Source organism: Myodes glareolus, chromosome 6 (assembly GCF_982192425.1).
Source record: "Myodes glareolus chromosome 6, mMyoGla1.1, whole genome shotgun sequence".
Classification (NCBI taxonomy): Eukaryota; Metazoa; Chordata; class Mammalia; order Rodentia; family Cricetidae; genus Myodes; species Myodes glareolus.
Genome location: NC_142031.1, coordinates 30772345 through 30788728, shown reverse-complemented (window position 1 = coordinate 30788728; position 16384 = coordinate 30772345).

Below are 16384 nucleotides of genomic sequence, written 5' to 3'. Positions count from 1 at the left end.
TCAAATTTTCCTGCATTCATTATATTCTGTCATGAATTCCTTTCAAATATGATACAATCAATCAATGGATCCCATTAATTGCATATGGAATATTGTCTGGATATATCAGATTAAGGAACTCACAGCAGGATGGAAATCACCCAAGGCCTGAAGCTTTTTTGAACTTTGAAATTTATCAGAATTAGTTTCCTAATATAATGCAAAGAATAAACAGAGTCCTACAATGGTCAGAGTAGAACACACTAGAAGAATGTAACATCTTCACAACACTAATTTCATTGGTTATTTGTAACAAAGTTAAAGGAAAATAATGAATATGCCTTTAGTAAATATTTTACTTTCCAAAATATAAGTGTTGAACCAAAAGACAAAAGAAGAGAGAACAAATTGAATTAAATCCCAACTTTAAGCAAATATGTTCTGATTTGATTGTGTAAATTGATGTCGGAAACTGAGAGGCATTAAACCAACAAATCCGAATGGTAGTCACGAAACAAGGAAAGACAGAATCTCCACATCCTCTCCTGTCTAGATTGTAACTTGATGTGAAGGAATTGAGTGTGAATGCCTAGTTTAGACAATAATTAAATAAATATCATCAGACAGTTACTGCAAAGTTTGTTATGGTTAGAAAATGTATATGAATGAATATATGGTGTTAATTCACTTGAAATTCATAATTCTCTGAACATTATAGAGTCTTTAAATAGAAGAACATTCCCAAATATTGTTAAACATAAGGGCTTCAAGTTAGGTGGGTGGTTTTTTTTTTTTAGGGCATTTTTAGAGCAGTCCTAGCTGATCCATGATGCTTAATTCTGGGCAAAGGCTTGGATAGTTTTAGGCACTTAGCTATATTATTATTCCCCACCCAGATTAACTTGTTCTGTGACAACCAACCTTTCTTAGTTGTCAGATATTCACTACATCCAGGCATTCAGGGCCCTGTATCACTACCTAACCCATATAAATCACATAGATTTGACCAAAGTCCTAAAAACTCAGCAGTCATGACATCCTAGATGAACCTTCTTCATTGCACCTCATCCTACTGACCACTACTAATATCCAACAGGTTTATAATGCTCTTTTTCTTAGACACTCCTTCAGATAATGCATGTAAATGACAGACACCTCCCAGTGTTTGAGAACTCTGACATCCCGTCCATAGATCGCCAATGAAGAGTTCAGTACTCTCAAAGGCCTAGTTGCTTTCCCCATGTTTAACATTACCAAATTGGGCTCTAAAGTCAAAACCTTCCCACATTCATTAAAGTTGAACCCCAGATTCTCTAACTTAACTTGACCATATGCTGCACATATCTTTTGACTACCTGTTAAACCCAGGAGGTAGGAGCCTCCAATAATTGGTCACTGGCTGGGTGATGACTTGAAGAAGTCTAAAGTTTAAACCAAGAGAATTCCACTCATCCAGTCTGTTTGGATACTCACCTTCCTGGACCTGGAGGGAGTGGGGAGGAACTTGGACTTCCCAAGGGGCTGGAAGCCTTGACTGCTCTTAGGGATGGAGAGGGAGGAGGAGGGGGAGGGGGGAGTGGGAGGGTGTTGGGAGGAGGGGCTGAAATGGAAACTTTCATAATTTAATAAACTTTGAAAAAAAAAGAGAATTCCACTCCCAAGAAAGATATATTTCCCCACACAAACCCAAGGGAAATAACAAGGAGTTTGTTCTGGTTGGTGGGGTTGCGATTTCCCTATGTTAATACTCAGAGATAGGGGAAAGGCATAAATAAACCCTATTAATGACACAAAATTTAGGAAAATAATCCAGACCCAGTTAGAACCCATCTCTGCTTAAATTCAGTTTAAATAAACCAACCTGAATCCAAAGAAGGCCTTGCCATTGCCAAAGTTCTTTCGACCAGTAGTATCTCTTTATATATCAGATTCAGACCTCAAAAGCTATATGTGAGGAATCCATTCTCCCTCTCTTTGTGCCATTTTTATGGTCTTCTTTACTCAACAGCCAATCCCTTACTTCCTTTTGGAAAAGAAGCCAGAGTTTCAGCAGAGTAGAAGGGTTCTAGATATTGGCAATGTTGATTACCATCTGTTGTTGTTGGGATGGTATTTCGATCAAAGGTGAGCCAAAGGGCATAAATGATTATTGAGATTTCTAGGCCACATTCTTAAAAGGAAGCTACATGGCCATAATTTTAACTTTCTTTTTCTCATTGGTTGAGATGTTGAGAGAAAGCCTAATTAATCAATTTGTTTCCAAGGAAAAGCAGGCTACCCCTGGTAAAAGGCAGAACCATAAAAGAGAGAGAATGTCTAGAAATCCAAGAAGAATTATTCCAAGTAATTAACCTACTTTGTCTCTTAAGCATAGGTACATGAATGTAGCATCAATCTTTTTATTTTGTTTAAACTATTTTATTGGACCTCTACTAAAATGAATGAATGGACAGTGTTCTAACCTGCATGATCAGCGTGGAAAATGTGGAAGTTATAGAAGTTGGGAAGTTATAATATGAAGCAAAGATACTTTATGATGCCTACACCTGCTAAGGTAGTACATACTTTATGATGGGAAAGATGTATATAAATTCATGCCAGGATTTTTACTGCAAATAAGTATTGACTGATGGCCAAAAGTCTCTTTGGCTATACACAAAATGTCTGTGGAGAGATGCTTAGTTTTAAAAAAAAAACAGACTAGTGAAGTCTCTTAACCCCAAATGATAAGTAATGTCTTGCAGAGGGCAATGCTTTCCAGTACAGAGAGATCTTAAGGAACAAATGGTAGCCATAAAGGCATCCTGTTGCTATAGAAATAACAGCTGTAGGGTACATTTGGTCACTAAAACATAAACCCAGGGAGCATCGCGGGCTTATTGCAGACAGACATGGGTTAGAAAATGTTTTTCACATTTTTAAGGCAAAGACCTTTAGATTAGTTTGTGAAATAGCTTTTTAAAGATTTATTTTATTATTGTTTATGTATAACCCTGTTGTCTGTTTGTGTGTGTGTGAAGGTGTGTGCACTTGAATGCAATGACAACAGAGACAAGAAGAATAAATCAGGGATACCCTGGAGTTGGAGTACAAGTGGTTATGACCCACTCTACATTGATTCTAGGAACAAATTTAAAGTATGGTACAACAATAGTATGCAATCTCAACCCCTCAGCCATCCCCCAACCCTGTCAAGTTTTCTTTGCACTTTGCTTAGACCTTATAGATATATTTTCACTCATGGAATTTGCAATTCTCTATGCAGGTTGACTTAGGCATGAGTTTCTGATATAGTACTGATACTCCTATTATTAAAATCTGTAGAGCTACAGTAGTATCTTAATTAGGCAAAATATATTAATGTTGTCAGAACCAATAGCAGTTTACTTGCTATCACTACAGGAAAATTTTTGAAGATATTTTTCTCATTTTGATGCATAATTAAATATTTTTGCTTTGACATGCATAAATTGAGAGCCATTATATTATACACTGGTAGTCTATTTGATATTTTCTTGTTAAAGTACTATTTAAAAAGAAATTTTATATAAATTTAGAGAATTTGAAGATCCATAGACCGAGTGGTCAAATTTAAAAAAAAACAACATTCTGACAACTAATATTTATTTATTCACCAATTCTATCATTTGCCCTTTAGTAGCATAGTACCTAGCGGGAAAAGAAAATGTGTTCATATCAACTTAGAAAATAAAAAAATTCCCTGTTTATAATTTGCCTAATATTTTTCAATTATGTTTATGGCTAGTAGGTCACTTGACCATCACATCTTTAATTCTCTGTAAATCATGAAAAATATTTATTGTTATCACCAATACACAGAACTTTAGATGTCTTAAAATATCATATGACTTCCTCAAAATCCCACAGAAAACATTGATTGTAAGTTAGATCAGAACCACTGAGCATCAGGTTTCAAAACACATTCGACTTGCTTGATTCTCTGTAGGTAACCACAGTCTGTCTAGTGCTCCGTATATAATAGCAATAGTATATCTAGAGGTCATCATTTAATAGCAACCCTTCCCATCCTCCTACTCCAACATTCTTCCTGGCCCCTATTCTGCCATGCTTCTTGAGTATGCTCTCTCTCTTTTCTCTCTCTCTCTCTCTCTCTCTCTCTCTCTCTCTCTCTCTCTCTTCCTTTTCCTTCCTCCTCTCTGTCTCCTTGTATTTGTGTTTAATTGTATTGGGTATGTTGATATCAATAGATATTCTACTCATGGCTGAGCACTTATTGTGGTTGGTTATGCTGCAGGGGATAACCCCATCATCACATGTATGTGGATGACACTAATAAGACTTTAAAAACCCTGAAAACTCTAAAAGATAACATTTTCGGGCAAAGCTAAATGGCTTGAGAGAGCAAACCTTTTGACTATCTCGGAGAAGAATGCTGTACAAAAGAAAAGTGAGACAAGCTCTGAAGCAGTTTTGTTGATAAATTCAAAGCACCCAAAGATCAGTATCAGTTGAGTTGGAAGAGAGTAGAGAAAACCAAAAGAAGGTATCAGAAGGGTATCTGGGACCCAGACAGCACATGGAACACTTCAGATTTCACAGTGAAAGAGGTTGGGATACAAGGAACGTTCTGAACACAAGATGAACAGAAATAACAGAATTAAAGAAAGAGTTCTGCGCACTTGTTGACAAAAACAGATTGGGTTTTTAAGATAATGAAAGAAAACAGGTGATTTTTAAATAAAATAAAAGTCTTCCCATAACAGTACCATCTAGTTACTCTAAACCTGCCATATTTTCATTCACAAACTGAATGTAGTCACTGTTACCCTGACTTATGAGACATCTTTACATTAATTTTAAGTTGAAAATTAAGTTTTGAAAAAATATGACCTGGATCAGCTTTTACAAAGTCCTGTGAAGTGAAGTAGGATATTCTTCTTTTAAATTTTTATTTCTCACTATTATTGGACCCTATGTAATTTAGGTAGAAGTAATTTGATAAAATCAGAAATAACTATGTACTTTAGTAGTGTGACTGTGTAGGGTGGGAACTGAGGTATAGGTTCGCTGTGGTAGGGCGGCTGAGTCCAGGTCCTACCATTGAGCTTCCCGATTCACTTCATGAGTTTCAAGATAGTTGTCAGGGTCCAGTCTTTATGGGATTCATGTGTTCCAGTGTAAGAGAGTGAGAATTAGAATTATTAAGCAAAAGGAACGGAGGTAAAGGGAAATAAAAGACAGAAAAACAGAACACCACAGGGAGGGAAATTCAGTGAATACTGAAATCATTGCGTTTATTTTCCATCTGCTTATATATCCCACTACAAAAGGGGAGTGAACAAGAAGGCAGCAGACTTCATTAACATGATATAAGGAATAAAAAGAGTATTTTCAGTCAAGCGCTCTGTTGTTTGGACAGGACAGGACGTGTAAGGACTACACCCTTAGACAACTTGCAGCCACTCCCTGGAATCTCCTGCCAATTCCTTTGAAGGAGCAGTAATAGACTTGAATTCTCTGCCCTTTGGTCAAGGTGTGGTAATTCACCTTTATACTCAAAATTCTAATTAACCACACCCTAGGTGAGCATCTCTTGTTTGTAGCCACACCTGTTGTCAAAAACATTGAGAGAGCAAAAAGAAGCTTAAACTCTCTGACCTTTGGTCGTGGAAGAAAGGACTCATATCTATGGGCCCTGGCATATAGCCTCACTTATATAGTAAGGCCCTGCCTCAAAAATTAAAATCAGTAAGCAAACAATAAGTATTAATATACATAAATGAAAAACATGAAAATTAACACATATGCAAGTCTATTGTTGAAAACATTGGTGAAATTTTACCTGTCTTTTAATTTTGTTTTGTTTTGTTTTTCATCTTGCTTTGTTTGGCTTGTTTGAGACAAGGTCTTACTATGTAGTTCTGGCTGTCCTGGAATTCACTATGTAGATCAGGCTGTCCTGAAACTCACAGAGATCCACCTGCCTCTGCCTCCAAGGTGCCAAGATTTAAGATGTGTATCATTATGGTTGGGTCACCTTTTAATTTTTTTAAGAAAGTTATATATTCTTATAATTTTCTAAATATTTCTTAATATTCCTACAATACTCAGGTTTTGGACATTATGGAGATAATTTTTAGGTAGTACTCTGTTCAGATAATCTCTCCCACATTGGAAAGGTTGATATTTTTAAGAAATCGAAATTTATGGATAACTATTGCTGTGTTTTAATCATTTATTAGAGAGCAGACAGATTTGAAAGTTTTCTCTGTGAACTCCCAGTAATCCTTATCGTCAGATGACAGTTTGGTTCACATCTGACATCTTGATGAGCACGTTTTAGGAATATGGAGGCCTAATCCTCTGTCTTGGCATTGGTTCTGAGAAGTGTAAGCTAGTTCTCACTGTGTTCAGGACGAGCTGGTGCAGAAACCACCTCCCTTAGCTGCATTCAGGCAGATGGATCCAAGGAGCGACAATCTCATCTTTTCTCATTCTTTTTCAGATTCAATAGCAAATGTCACATGGATAAAAAAAAAATTTTTAAAAAAAAGGTCTGCAGGGAAAGTCAAAAGATAACACGTAGCCAACAAGGTGAGCTTTCCCCCTAATGATGTGAGAACCACAGGAACCTTCTCCTGCTCTTAACAAGGTGGAAGAAATTCTGCTTAACACTCCACTATAGAGCTGTTATTTTCCCCCTCAGCAGGCTCATTTCTTTAAGACACATAGAAAATAGACCTTTATTCTCAATGTAGCCAACTCGACTTTTGTACATGAAGGATGGGATATAAGTCAGAAAATCTGAGGAAGAATTCTACACAAAATATTTTTTAAAAAACAATAATCACATTTTTAGATCTACATGTTTTTGTAATAACTTGGACGAATGCAAATGTTTAATGCAGTTCTGGTGCTGACTTCTGAATATGGTTTAATTGTTGCCTTCAGGATAGAAAATAGGCCAAGGAGGCTACCTCTCCATGTTATATATTTTCACCAAATGCCTTTTATGAACCATCTTCAAGCACCAGTACTAAGTCTGCTCATCTAGAAAAGAACATAACACTGGGGCTATACCATACCCAACACCCATGCATCAGACTGTAATCAGATTGCACACGGTAACAATTAGTCAGTGAGTGATTGGACATTATATGTTAATGGAAGAATTTGAGGACTGTAAGCAGAAGCTAATGAACAGAATTTAATAATAACAAAAGAGAACACTGAGCTTTTTTCTGCAAAAGTCCAATGGACAAGTAAGTTGACAGTAGCATGGGCATTCGTAGTTATATTTAAAACAAGGACAATTTAACATAGCCAATCAAATAGGTTGCCACATGAATAATCTGCTAGTATTCTTGGATAGTTTTGCCATTTCAGAGTGAGACTCACTTCCATAAAACAACTCAAAGTGAAAATAACATGAAGCTGCCACAAGTGAAGTAACCCTGGATTCAAACCATTCTTGGAATCCTGGCCAGACAGATAAACACAAAGGTAGAGCTAGCCAGTTTGAAACTAAGTGTGATTGACCAAGACAATGATGCCAACAGCAGACACAAGAAGACTGATGAGTCCAGATTTACCCAGATAATATGTTGTCATGGGTATATAGATAAACAAAAGATCAGTTATGAAGTGAAAAATAGGACACTTAAAAGATATGACAGTTCTTAAGGTAGCCAATCATAAATCAAGAGTTAAAAGTGCAGAAGGAAAGAAGTTGATAAACAAGAGAAAGAAACATCACTTCCCATCTAATAACCCAGTTTCAAGATATGCTAAAAGGAAAGAGGGAGGAGGAACAGACAGAGAAGTTATTTGGGAGGTCTTGGAAGATTGGATGGCTCAGTGGGCATGATGGCCTGCTGCCAAGAATAACAACTTGGATTTGAGTCCTGAATCCCACACAGTATAGAGAACTAATTCCTGTACACACACACACAAAATCACATACAATAAATAGGTAAATAAATAAATAAATAAATAAATATCTTATCTTGATGAGTCCAAAGTCTTATACCTAATTTAATTTCTATCATAGCTTGCTTTTTGCATCAGGTAAACAAGGAAAACTATAACTATAACTATCTAGTTTTCAACTACCTCAGAGACCCAAGAAGGAAATAATTCTAACTTAGTAAACACAGAATGCAAGCAAGCAGTTTACAAAGAATATGGATAATGACAGAAGCAGATGACTGCCTGGACAGTTATCCAAAGCTCATCTGTGTCCATCTTGGGTATCCATCTTCAGCATAGAGACATAGCATACCAATAGACGTTTCTGTCAAGCAAGATATTCTGAAAGTCTCTCCTTTCTTGTCTTCACAGTGTTTGACAGTCACTTTCTTTTGTGTCTTGCTTGTCCAATTAGGACAGCATACTGTCAGCAGCTGAGGCAAGGGCATTTTCCCGTCCAGTGGCTTCCTTTTCCACAAAGAAAGTAAATTCCATGTGGAGTTTCTTTAATGCCCCATTAACTTTTCTGAAGTACATTGCCAGGAGCAAACATGTCTCACTGTCATAATAAAAAAGAGGCTATTACAACATCTTAAATGTCATATTCTATAGATCTCTGAAGTGTTTGAAGATGATCTGTCTAAAATATATCTTTGTTTGACATTGAAAACATACCTAATATGACTATAAGTTCAATTATAATAGGTGACTAATTTACTAATCTGCATTTCCTTTTTTATCCTAAACAGCTGGTAAAATTAACTTTCAAGGTCTAGAATTTGCATTACTTTGTTGAATGAGCTATATAGGTATAATACCTTAAAGAAGAGTAGAAATGTGTGTACAATATGGCTTCACAAAACCAATCTCAAATTTGTATGAACATACAAAATTTATATACAGTATACTAAAGTCAAAATCAGTATGAAACATTTAAAACTAGTAGTTGCTTTTTAAAAGTAGATTCAATAATCTACCTTTTTATCTTATCATATCTATATCGACCCTTTTTCTTTTCAGAGTAGGTACAATTGTCTACTTTTTATCCTATCTATAACCCATTTTGTCTTTTTATTAATCATGTGACAGATTAGGAATACTCCTCTCACAGAGAATCTGAGTTCAGTTTCCAATACGCAGGTCAGGTGGCTTGTAACCACCAGTAACAGCAGTTCCAGGGAATCTGACAATCTGACACCCACTTCTGGACCCCCACAGCACCTAAACTCTGTTACATGCACACGCACATGCGCACACACACACACACACACACACACACACACACACACACACACACACACAGGAAGAGAGAGAGAGAAAGAAAGGGAGGTCACACATTTAAAAATTAAATAATTTTTAAAGAAAGTGTAGCATACTGAACTCTGATGCTTGAGGTAGAAGAGCTATCAACATTCTAGAAATGAGATGAAGTTAATCATTGAATGCTCAAGTGTGGCTCAAATCTTTGATGGGCATAGGTTCAGGGTACAATAAAAATGCAAAATAAAAATGGTGATGGAGATTTTAGCAAGTTCGCATTTGTAAACTGGAAATGCATTGTCTAAAATGCACTAGCCTTTCAGATGAATATATCTCTGAACAGCAAATAAGTATTGCTATCTAAAATCATCCATACTGGTGTTAGCAAAGCTGAAGACAAAAGGAAAGTAACACTGCCTCCACGAAAATAGACATAAACTAAAAATAAAACCAAAACACCACAAGTAGAAAATTAAAGTAGATTCATATCACTCACTCCCAGCTAATGAGTTAGATTGAAGTCTATCTTGAGTAAGATACGATGTGCAAATAGGTGTCTATTTTCACTTTTAACAACCAACATATCGGATAGAGAATCAGAGGCTGAAGAGATGGCTCAATGCTTCACAACACTTTCTGCTCAAGTGAGAAGGCCATATTTTGAATCCCCATACTTATGTGACCCACCTCTGCCTATAATGCCAGAACTGAGGGCAGGTAGAAAGAAGAATGTCGGGAGCTTGCTGTCTGCCAGTCTAGCTAGACAAGAAAAACACAAGATCTTTGTTCAGTGAGAGACCCTGCCTCAAAGAAACAAGGAAGAGAGTGGTAGAGATGGTAGAGAAAATCTAACACCTCATCTGACATACACACACACACACACACACACACACACACACACACATCTGCCTGCACATGTGCACATATACAATATATTCATACCCCAAACACATGATGTTCTTTTGGAAACTGGAGACTGACTCTGGTTCCCTTCTTCTATCACTCTTCATCTCATTTTCAAAGGCAGGCACCTTTACTGAGTCTACAGTCTGCTATCTTGACAAAGCCCTAGGGACCCACCTGTCTATGCCTGCAATTCTGGGACTACAGAATTTGTATCTGGGTGTATCCTGCCCAGATTGTTCATAGGTGTGCAGAATTGAAACTGAAGGCCTCATGCTTGCATAGGAAGTCCTTACCCCACCAAGACATTTCCTCATTCTTAAGTGTCTTTTATACCCCTCTTCTTATTTGCTAACTTGAGAGAAGATTTATTCTAAGATGAAACTGTCTGGTAGAAAAAAAAAAGACATTATCACTGTGGAACTGTATTAAAGAAGAGCTAAGAAAGAAATTAGGAATAAAAATTGCCACAGGACCTTTAGAAACAGAAGCACTTCCCCTTTTGTGGGTGAGGACAATAAAGATCTCATCTTGTTAATGTCACAGACAATAAATTGAAGTACACTTGGATCATTCACCTGGGGGAAGGAGTCAAGCAAAGTGCGAATGTCAAATGCTGCCATTCTGAAGCTGACCTGAGACTTCACCTCCAGTAATCAAAATTGAGAAGTTAAAACCACCAAACAAAATAGCTGGATGTAGCTTTTAGTGGAATTGATGGCTTTGATTTAAGTCAGCATTCGTGGGAAAAAAATAGAAAAACAACTGTGTTTTATTGAATTGAGCTGGGTTCAAAAAACTTTTGACAAGCTACAGGCTATCTAGTAAAATAAATATAAAATATCCCAAGAAAGCTGGACTTTATTCTGTAGGCTAAATCTGGGATAAGAATGTAATTTAGATTTAAGTAGTAGGCAGTTCTGCCAATGACAGGTGCTCTTCTATCCCTATAAATCTATGACAACCTATATTTGTTCACTTATTATTAGATTTAGCCTTTCAGTGATGAACCACTATACTTTTAACATTTTAATGAAGGTAACTGGGCTTTGTTCACTCATATGTATCAGTACACATAAGGCAACTGTGTCCCATTTAGTCTCAAAAAAAATCTGAAAAAGATGTGGGTCAGGACTGCGAGGGGTGTGCCCACCCACTGTGATGGTAAAGCTGATCTAATGGGAACTCACCAAAGCCAGCTGGACTGGGACTGATGGAGCATGTGATCAAACTGGCCTCTCTAAATGTAGCTGACAAGGAGGGCTGACTGAGAAGCCAAGGACAATGGCACTGGGTTTTGATTCTACTGCATGTACTGGCTTTGTGGAAACCTAGTCTTGGATGCTCACCTTCCTAGAACTGGATGGGAGGGGGGAACCTTGGACTTCCCACAGGGTAGGAAACCCTGACTGCTCTCGGGACTGGAGAGGGAGAGGGAGGGGGAATGGAGGGAGGAGAAAGGAAATGGGAGGAGGGGAGGAGGTAAAATTTTTTTAATAATAATGATAATAATAATAATTAATAAAATAATAATAATAAAAATCTGAAAGAAAAAAAAGATGTGGGTTTTTTTTCTCCAAATTATCCTGACAACTGGTCACTTGGACTAAAGAAGGTGAATTTCATTGCAAGAAAACTCAAGATGACTGCCCTTAATGAGGAGCAGATAATGCTACCTGGAGTTCAGTCAAAATGTAGTGCTGTAAACAAGGGAATATAAGAGCAGGGTTTGTGCCTGTGTTTTTTTTTTTTTTCTAGAGTGAGTTTGTATTTAATCGATATCTGATAAACCTGAGTGAAGCCAGTTTGAATGAAGCCAGTTTTGAGAAGAGAGCTAAAGAGTTTTCATACTTGATGTGCATGTGTGTGTGTCTGTGTGTGTGTGTTTGTGACACATGTTTTATGTGTACATGTATATTCACAGATGCTACAGGAAGACATCATGTGTTCTGACATTATTCCCTTAAGATGGGATCTCTCATTGAACCCAGAACTAGATTGGCAGTCCTAGCAATCCTCCTTTTTCTCCCATCTCCCTCAGCACTGGGACAGTCATGTGGTCATTTCCTGGGTTTTTGCATGAATGTGGAGGATTCTCACTCTTGTCTTCATGCTTACACAGCAAGTGCTTTCACCTTCCAACTTATCTTCACATCCTGTAACACCTGGTGGCTTCACATTTTGTAGACATGACTGAGAAGGTGGGACCTGACTCACAAGTTTGCCCCATCCTATCAGCATGTTGAAATCAACTGTTTTTTGCCCCTTCTTAACCTAACCTCTTCTTAGTCTTTTATAATTAAGTGGGATACTTCCTTCTCAAATGTATTTTCCCTAGAGCAAGTCCTTCCAGGTTAAGCATAATAAGATGCATTTGGCTTTGTTGCCATGGTTGAAAATAACTTTTGTTCTCAACTTCCTTAGCAGTTTTCAAATGAAAAATGCATAGCAACTTCCAGAGCGATCATAAGCCTTTTGTTTTTCTGGGTCTTGATTTATTGACTGGGCTGGTGTCCATAGTCAGATTTGCTATTGTTTGGTGCACGGATGTAAATAAAAAAGACAAAGGCATGGGAGAGAAGAAACATTTGTTTTTAAATTTCAGTATTTCAGCAGTTTCTAAATCTCCCTGAGCCTCAGTTTCTCTGTCTGTAATAACCTATTCCTTATTATGCAGCCAAAAAAAAATAGAATGGAAGAAAGAAATGAAATGAAATGATGGAAAGAAACTTTCTGTCATAGCTTTCCATAGCAGCTTATCTGCTGGGTACTTAAATGAGCAGGTTTCTCAGACTTCTTGCTTACAAAAATATGATGGAGAATTCATGAATAAACACAAGAAGCAGAGAACTACAAAAATACAGAGATGGAAAACTGTATTATTTTTTAATGCAGAGGTAAGTCTAAAATCATAAATTGTCAAGTGTATTTTGTCGGAATTCAAAAGTAGCTCAACGGGCTGAAGTGGTGTACAGGAACTAATGAGATGTTGAAGGGGTGAACAGTGAAGTTGGCAGAGGTTTTGAAGGGCCTGGAGGCTTTCCATTGAATCCTCATCTAATAAACCAGCAATGGCTCTCTAATAGACCTAGTGGAACCTGTAAAATGTATGAAGCCCCAGACTCAATTATTCGCACCACACACATATACAGTCAGCAATATGTTTTCATAAAAAGGGAACTCTTTCCTAATTAGCATTGATTAGAAAAAACAGAGAAAGTAACAGCCTATCACTGTGTCTACCCCCCCATGAAGCATACACACACACACACAAACACACACGCACACACATACACACACGCACACACATACACATACATACACTCCCACTACAAATCCTTTCACAGATTGGGCTGCTCCAGATCCTGAGGCAGGGAAGCTAATGCAGTCAATACCACCAGCAAGCAAAAGTGGAGATCCTGAGGGTCCTGGACATAAAGGAGCAATAATAGATCCTCATGGCAGCTGACAGAGTGAAAGTAAATTATGAATGAAGAGAAAAACGCCGGTCACAGAGAAAAGAATGAACAAAACAGCAAACTATTAGAACAGACAAAGAGCTCCCATCAAAGGAATGGGAAGAGCCCCAGAGATAGGAACCTGTCTTGGGGCTCTGGAGTGCAATTTTTATAGGAGGCTGTTCCCACTCCTGACTTCTTCTTCTCCTTTCGTGGTCAGGCCTGGGAGTCTCAGTTTGATAGCCTAGTTTCTTCCAGCCAGTCATTTTGAATGAACTTCAATTCCCTGACCCTCCTGGAATAACATATATGGACTTATTTTATAAAGGAATAGAGTCCATAATTGTGGAGACAGCATCAAGGCAGGCAATAGGCATAGCAGCAGGAGCAGTTAGTTCAGAGTTCACATATTTATCTGTAAGTGTGATGTAGACAGAGACCTAGAAGGAGGCAGGGCTTTCCTCTCACCTTCCACCCCCAGTGACTTACTTCATCAAGCAAAACCACAAAACCTCCCCAAAGAGTATTGCCAGCTGAGGACCAATTGTTCAAATATCCTAGACTATGGAGGGCATTTCTCACTCAAATCACCACATCTACATTCAATGTACCAAGGAAACTCAATGAGAAGTTTACAAACCACCACAGAGTTGTGAGAAATATGAGTAATTTGCATTTTCAAAGTATTGGGACAATGCATCAAGGAAAAGAAATTATCAAAGAAACGCTGCCTGATGAACCCAGCATTCTTCTACCTGTTTTGGGCATTCTATTTCCTTTCAACCGACCCCTGGTCCCTCATGGCCCAAGCTACTTTCATCTGAATTGTGTGTTTTGACTTCAGATGTCTCTAATGACTCACCTCCTGATCTGGGGAGAGGGGGTGACTTGGTCATTACTTCCGATTAGCACATTGTTTGTTATAATTTACTCTACATGGTTTAGCGGTTTGCGAGCCTGATTAAGTTTGCACACTGTAGATCAGTCTATGTTTCCCAAATATGAATGGTGGAAGAAGAAAAGCAAATGAGGAATGTCTGTTTTTAAGAGTCCAGATATTAGGGAACAAATGAAATATAAATGGAATTCTAATGATACAAGCCACTTTGAACTTAAATTCAGTAACATTAATGCTATTTTAATGGTGACTTTACAAAATATCTTTTTCCATCCATAATTTTTTTAATGTGATATGTGTTATTCATGAAAATACCCTAATTTAGGAGGAGTTTTAACTTCTAAAATATGGTTAATCAATGAGCTAGTCTGTGCTTATTGGTTTAATCTAAATTAGTCGCTTATCTTATGTTTTGATATAGCTACAATCTTTGAAACTGAGACAAAACTATGGAATAGATGTTACCAGAGTCTTGTTTTCCTTAATTACCAGAGAGACATGACAATAAAGCTTGAATGATTTTTATTATGTTTAGCTGTATAAATGCAAATTATGTTTATAATTACTTTAATGGAAATGAATCTCTAGAAGAAAATAAAAATACTTATATCATATGAATTTTACACATATGTAGTTTATTACATATATGCATACATATATTTATGTCAATGCAGTGATTTGCACTACTTTAAAATACATTGTAAAATAATTTAAAGATCACTATAAATATATTACTATATGCTGAGATGCTTGTAAATACTGATATTTGAATATTTACAAATGATTGTGCTTATATATTGAGATTAGGCCATATCTTACCCTAAGATAGCTCATATTGTATATAACAATTGTATTTCAGAATGTGTTTACCCTAGGAAACTCCACTTTACAATTGTTTTTGAGTCTATTTTGAGAAAGAATGCCTGTAGTCCATTCGTCAGCCGTTCTCAACCTATGAATTGTGACCCTTTGGGAAGCTGAACAACCCTTTCACAGGAGTTGCCTGCGATCACCAGTTATTTACATTATGATTCATAAAAGTAGCAAAATTACAGTTATGAAGTAGCAATGAAAATAATTTTATGATTGGGAGTCACCACAACATGAGAAACTTTATTAAAGGATTGCAATTTTAAGAAGGTTTAGAACCACTGCCTTTGATGGTATCAAAACTGGAATCATTATCAGGTGGCACCCATTCAACATAGACTCATAAATGACTTATTCCTAGAAACATATGGACCATCTATCTGTTTACTGGGGAGAAATAACTACATAGAAACTCTATTAATTAAATCACTGCATGGCTAATCACTATAGCATATTCCTAGCAAGCTCTTACATATTAAATTAACCCTTTCCTATTACTTTATATTTTACCATGAGGCTTGCGACCTACAGGCAAGGTTCCAGCTGACAGATCTCATCTTTTCCTCTGGCAGCTACAGGGTATCTCTTGACTCCATGTTCTTTCTTCCAACATTCAGTATAGTTTTCCTCACCTATTTCTAGTCTGCACAGGCTCAAGACAGTCTTTTATTAACAAATGATATTCACAGCATACAGAGAGGAAACCCATATCACACATGGACATATTAAAATCATATCAGGTGGATAAAGTCTGAGCTTGAACTCAGCATGCCAGACCAAGAAAAGGGAATAGCTTCCTTAACTGGACCCAATAAATTGATGCACAGCTAACATTTCAAAACTGATGAACAGTTAAGGACACCATACCAACCTTTCATCTGATACCTGCTGTGCATGTCAAGGACCAAGAAACACTGACTATCCCTGGAGGTTCAGCTCATCTGCGTCCCTTGCTTTCGACAAGGACTACTCAAATGCCTGCTCATCTACTTGTTCACTCATCTGGACCTGTATTTAATTCTGTCTTTCACCTTGGAACTAAACTCAGCTACTCCATTCTCCCTCT